The following is a 6,048-nucleotide window of genomic DNA, read 5'->3' on the forward strand; positions in this document are numbered from 1 at the left end:
CGTAAGCTGCTATCTAGCGGCCGTGATTTTTCGATTACTCTTGCTCAGCTAGTTGTTTTAACGTGCACAGGCCGTCCTGGCTTTCAGTGCACAGTGATAGCAATCGCAAAAGTCTAGCAGCTGCTGACTCCCAAACACAAGGCGCTGGCTATGTTCTTGCTTCTCGACAACTCAACGCAGCCCTTCATTTCTGCAGTTGCCATCGAGGTCTCTGCATGTCGGAGACTCAGAGGACGAGCACGAGTTTCCCAGGAGGGGCTGCATCAGGACGAATTCAAAACTCAGGAAAATTGTCCTGGAACACCTTCCCTAAGGATGCTAGAATGGAATTGAAGAGGCAGGCGAGCGGCCACCACCGTCCTCTAGCAGTCCTTAGGGTGCGCGCAGAAGGCCGGTGCTCTGCGGCTTCGTTCTTCGCCCTCGTACAAGCTACCGCTCTGTCCGCTCCCGGAGCAGGAGAAGCGGCTGCTTCGCGCACACAACAGCGGAGCGGCAGCCGTACGCTCCGAAGCGCTGCTTCAGCCGAAAGACGCCGGCCACCGGCGCTTGGCTTCGGACAGCTCCGGAGAGCCGTAGTGTGCGTCTGCACTGGACTGCATCATAGCGAAAAGCTTTGGCAGTGTGTCTCGCAGGGAGATAGCTTAGGAGCGCAGCGCACTTATGCCTCCCTTGTCCAGAAACACGATTTTACTGCACACTCCAAACACAATGCTCTTTCCAGGGCAATATATAAGCTGCTTTCTGACGGCCGTGATCTTTCGATTACTCTTGCCCAGCTCGTTGTTTTAACGTGCACATGCCGTCCTGGCATTCAGTGCACAGTGAAAGCAATTGCAAAAGTCCAGCAGCTGCTGACTCCCAAACTCCAGGCTATGTTCTTGCTTCTCGACAACTCAACGCAGCCCTTCATTTCTGCAGTTGCCATCGAGGTCTCTGCACTCGGAGACTCAGAGGACGCGCACGAGTTTCCCAGGAGGGGCTGCATCAGGACGAATTCAAAACTCAGGAAAATTGTCCTGGAACACCTTCCCTAAGGATACTAGAATGGAATTGAAGAGGAAGGCGAGCGGCCACCACGGTCCTCTAGCAGTCCTTAGGGGGCGCGGAGAAGCCGGGTGCTCTGCGGCTTCGTTCTTCGCCCTCGTACAAGCTACCGCTCTGTCCGCTCCCGGAGCAGGAGAAGCGGCTGCTTCGCGCACACAACAGCGGAGCGGCAGCCCTACGCTCCGAAGCGCTGCTTCAGCCGAAAGACGCCGGCCACCGGCGCTTAGCTTCGGACAGCTCCGGAGAGCCGTAGTGTGCGTCTGCACTAGACTGCATGATAACGAAAAGCTTTGGCAGTGTGTCTCGCAGGGAGATAGCTTAGGAGCGCAGCGCACTTTTGCCTCCCTTGTCCAGAAACACGCATTTGCTGCACACTCCAAAAACACTGCTCTTCCTATGGTAATATGTAAGCTGCTGTCTGACGCCCGTTCTCTTCTGCCCACTCTTGCCCAGCTCGTTGTTTTAACGTGCACGTGCCGTCCTGGCATTCAGTGCACAGTGAAAGCAATCGCAAAAGTCCAGCAGCTGCTGACTGCCAAACACAAGGCGCTGGCTATGTTCTTGCTTCTCGACAACTCAACGCAGCCCTTCATTTCTGCAGCTGCCATCGAGTTCTCTGCATCTCGAGCCTTCGGAAACGAGCACGAGTTTCCCAAGAGGGGCTTCATCAGGACGAAGTCAAAACCCAGGAAAATTGTCTCGGAGCATTTTCAATAAAGCATGCCAGCAGTGCATTGAAAAGGCAGGGAGCTTTAGCCACCGTCCTCTATCAGTCGCAAGACTGTGCACACAATGTCGTCTCTCTGCAGCAACGTTCTTCGCCCTCGTACAAGCTACCGCTCTGTCCGCTCCCGGAGCAGGAGAAGCGGCTGCTTCGCGCACACAACAGCGGAGCGGCAGCCCTACGCTCCGAAGCGCTGCTTCAGCCGAAAGACGCCGGCCACCGGCGCTTGGCTTCGGACAGCTCCGGAGAGCCGTAGTGTGCGTCTGCACTGGACTGCATCATAGCGAAAAGCTTTGGCAGTGTGTCTCGCAGGGAGATAGCTTAGGAGCGCAGCGCACTTATGCCTCCCTTGTCCAAAAACACGATTTTACTGCACACTCCAAAAATAGTGCTCTTTCCTGGGCAATACGTAAGCTGCTATCTAGCGGCCGTGATTTTTCGGCTACTCTTGCTCAGCTAGTTGTTTTAACGTGCACAGGCCGTCCTGGCTTTCAGTGCACAGTGATAGCAATCGCAAAAGTCTAGCAGCTGCTGACTCCCAAACACAAGGCGCTGGCTATGTTCTTGCTTCTCGACAACTCAACGCAGCCCTTCATTTCTGCAGTTGCCATCGAGGTCTCTGCATGTCGGAGACTCAGAGGACGAGCACGAGTTTCCCAGGAGGGGCTGTATCAGGACGAATTCAAAACTCAGGAAAATTGTCCTGGAACACCTTCCCTAAGGATGCTAGAATGGAATTGAAGAGGCAGGCGTGCGGCCACCACGGTCCTCTAGCAGTCCTTAGGGTGCGCGCAGAAGCCCGGTGCTCTGCGGCTTCGTTCTTCGCCCTCGTACAAGCTACCGCTCTCTCCGGCTCCCGGAGCAGGAGAAGCGGCTGCTTCGCGCACACAAGAGCGGAGCGGCAGCCCTACGCTCCGAAGCGCTGCTTCAGCCGAAAGACGCCGGCCACCGGCGCTTGGCTTCGGACAGCTCCGGAGAGCCGTAGTGTGGGTATGCACTAGACTGCATGATAGCGAAAAGCTTTGGCAGTGTGTCTCGCAGGGAGATAGCTTAGGAGCGCAGCGCACTTATGCCTCCCTTGTCCAAAAACACGATTTTACTGCACACTCCAAACACAATGCTCTTTCCAGGGCAATATATAAGCTGCTTTCTGACGGCCGTGATCTTTCGATTACTCTTGCCCAGCTCGTTGTTTTAACGTGCACATGCCGTCCTGGCATTCAGTGCACAGTGAAAGCAATTGCAAAAGTCCAGCAGCTGCTGACTCCCAAACTCCAGGCTATGTTCTTGCTTCTCGACAACTCAACGCAGTCCTTCATTTCTGCAGTTGCCATCGAGGTCTCTGCACTCGGAGACTCAGAGGACGCGCACGAGTTTCCCAGGAGGGGCTGCATCAGGACGAATTCAAAACTCAGGAAAATTCTCCTGGAACACCTTCCCTAAGGATACTAGAATGGAATTGAAGAGGCAGGCGAGCGGCCACCACGGTCCTCTAGCAGTCCTTAGGGGGCGCGGAGAAGCCGGGTGCTCTGCGGCTTCGTTCTTCGCCCTCGTACAAGCTACCGCTCTGTCCGCTCCCGGAGCAGGAGAAGCGGCTGCTTCGCGCACACAACAGCGGAGCGGCAGCCCTACGCTCCGAAGCGCTGCTTCAGCCGAAAGACGCCGGCCACCGGCGCTTGGCTTCGGACAGCTCCGGAGAGCCGTAGTGTGCGTCTGCACTAGACTGCATGATAACGAAAAGCTTTGGCAGTGTGTCTCGCAGGGAGATAGCTTAGGAGCGCAGCGCACTTTTGCCTCCCTTGTCCAGAAACACGCATTTGCTGCACACTCCAAAAACACTGCTCTTCCTATGGTAATATGTAAGCTGCTGTCTGACGCCCGTTCTCTTCTGCCCACTCTTGCCCAGCTCGTTGTTTTAACGTGCACGTGCCGTCCTGGCATTCAGTGCACAGTGAAAGCAATCGCAAAAGTCCAGCAGCTGCTGACTGCCAAACACAAGGCGCTGGCTATGTTCTTGCTTCTCGACAACTCAACGCAGCCCTTCATTTCTGCAGCTGCCATCGAGTTCTCTGCATCTCGAGCCTTCGGAAACGAGCACGAGTTTCCCAAGAGGGGCTTCATCAGGACGAATTCAAAACCCAGGAAAATTGTCTCGGAGCATTTTCAATAAAGCATGCCAGCAGTGCATTGAAAAGGCAGGGAGCTTTAGCCACCGTCCTCTATCAGTCGCAAGACTGTGCACACAATGTCGTCTCTCTGCAGCAACGTTCTTCGCCCTCGTACAAGCTACCGCTCTGTCCGCTCCCGGAGCAGGAGAAGCGGCTGCTTCGCGCACACAACAGCGGAGCGGCAGCCCTACGCTCCGAAGCGCTGCTTCAGCCGAAAGACGCCGGCCACCGGCGCTTGGCTTCGGACAGCTCCGGAGAGCCGGAGTGTGCGTCTGCACTAGACTGCATGATAACGAAAAGCTTTGGCAGTGTGTCTCGCAGGGAGATAGCTTAGGAGCGCAGCGCACTTTTGCCTCCCTTGTCCAGAAACACGCATTTGCTGCACACTCCAAAAACACTGCTCTTCCTATGGTAATATGTAAGCTGCTGTCTGACGCCCGTTCTCTTCTGCCCACTCTTGCCCAGCTCGTTGTTTTAACGTGCACGTGCCGTCCTGGCATTCAGTGCACAGTGAAAGCAATCGCAAAAGTCCAGCAGCTGCTGACTGCCAAACACAAGGCGCTGGCTATGTTCTTGCTTCTCGACAACTCAACGCAGCCCTTCATTTCTGCAGCTGCCATCGAGTTCTCTGCATCTCGAGCCTTCGGAAACGAGCACGAGTTTCCCAAGAGGGGCTTCATCAGGACGAATTCAAAACCCAGGAAAATTGTCTCGGAGCATTTTCAATAAAGCATGCCAGCAGTGCATTGAAAAGGCAGGGAGCTTTAGCCACCGTCCTCTATCAGTCGCAAGACTGTGCACACAATGTCGTCTCTCTGCAGCAACGTTCTTTGCCCTCGTACAAGCTACAGCTCTCTCCGGCTCCCGGAGCAGGAGAAGCGGCTGCTTCGCGCACACAACAGCGGAGCGGCAGCCCTACGCTCCGAAGCGCTGCTTCAGCCGAAAGACGCCGGCCACCGGCGCTTGGCTTCGGACAGCTCCGGAGAGCCGTAGTGTGCATCTGCACTGGACTGCATCATAGCGAAAAGCTTTGGCAGTGTGTCTCGCAGGGAGATAGCTTAGGAGCGCAGCGCACTTATGCCTCCCTTGTCCAAAAACACGATTTTACTGCACACTCCAAAAATAGTGCTCTTTCCTGGGCAATACGTAAGCTGCTATCTAGCGGCCGTGATTTTTCGATTACTCTTGCTCAGCTAGTTGTTTTAACGTGCACAGGCCGTCCTGGCTTTCAGTGCACAGTGATAGCAATCGCAAAAGTCTAGCAGCTGCTGACTCCCAAACACAAGGCGCTGGCTATGTTCTTGCTTCTCGACAACTCAACGCAGCCCTTCATTTCTGCAGTTGCCATCGAGGTCTCTGCATGTCGGAGACTCAGAGGACGAGCACGAGTTTCCCAGGAGGGGCTGCATCAGGACGAATTCAAAACTCAGGAAAATTGTCCTGGAACACCTTCCCTAAGGATGCTAGAATGGAATTGAAGAGGCAGGCGTGCGGCCACCACGGTCCTCTAGCAGTCCTTAGGGTGCGCGCAGAAGCCCGGTGCTCTGCGGCTTCGTTCTTCGCCCTCGTACAAGCTACCGCTCTCTCCGGCTCCCGGAGCAGGAGAAGCGGCTGCTTCGCGCACACAACAGCGGAGCGGCAGCCCTACGCTCCGAAGCGCTGCTTCAGCCGAAAGACGCCGGCCACCGGCGCTTGGCTTCGGACAGCTCCGGAGAGCCGTAGTGTGCGTCTGCACTAGACTGCATCATAGCGAAAAGCTTTGGCAGTGTGTCTCGCAGGGAGATAGCTTAGGAGCGCAGCGCACTTTTGCCTCCCTTGTCCAGAAACACGCATTTGCTGCACACTCCAAAAACACTGCTCTTCCTATGGTAATATGTAAGCTGCTGTCTGACGCCCGTTCTCTTCTGCCCACTCTTGCCCAGCTCGTTGTTTTAACGTGCACGTGCCGTCCTGGCATTCAGTGCACAGTGAAAGCAATCGCAAAAGTCCAGCAGCTGCTGACTGCCAAACACAAGGCGCTGGCTATGTTCTTGCTTCTCGACAACTCAACGCAGCCCTTCATTTCTGCAGCTGCCATCGAGTTCTCTGCATCTCGAGCCTTCGGAAACGAGC

The sequence above is a fragment of the Lonchura striata genome, unplaced genomic scaffold (assembly GCF_046129695.1).
Source record: "Lonchura striata isolate bLonStr1 unplaced genomic scaffold, bLonStr1.mat Scaffold_100, whole genome shotgun sequence".
Taxonomy (NCBI): domain Eukaryota; kingdom Metazoa; phylum Chordata; class Aves; order Passeriformes; family Estrildidae; genus Lonchura; species Lonchura striata.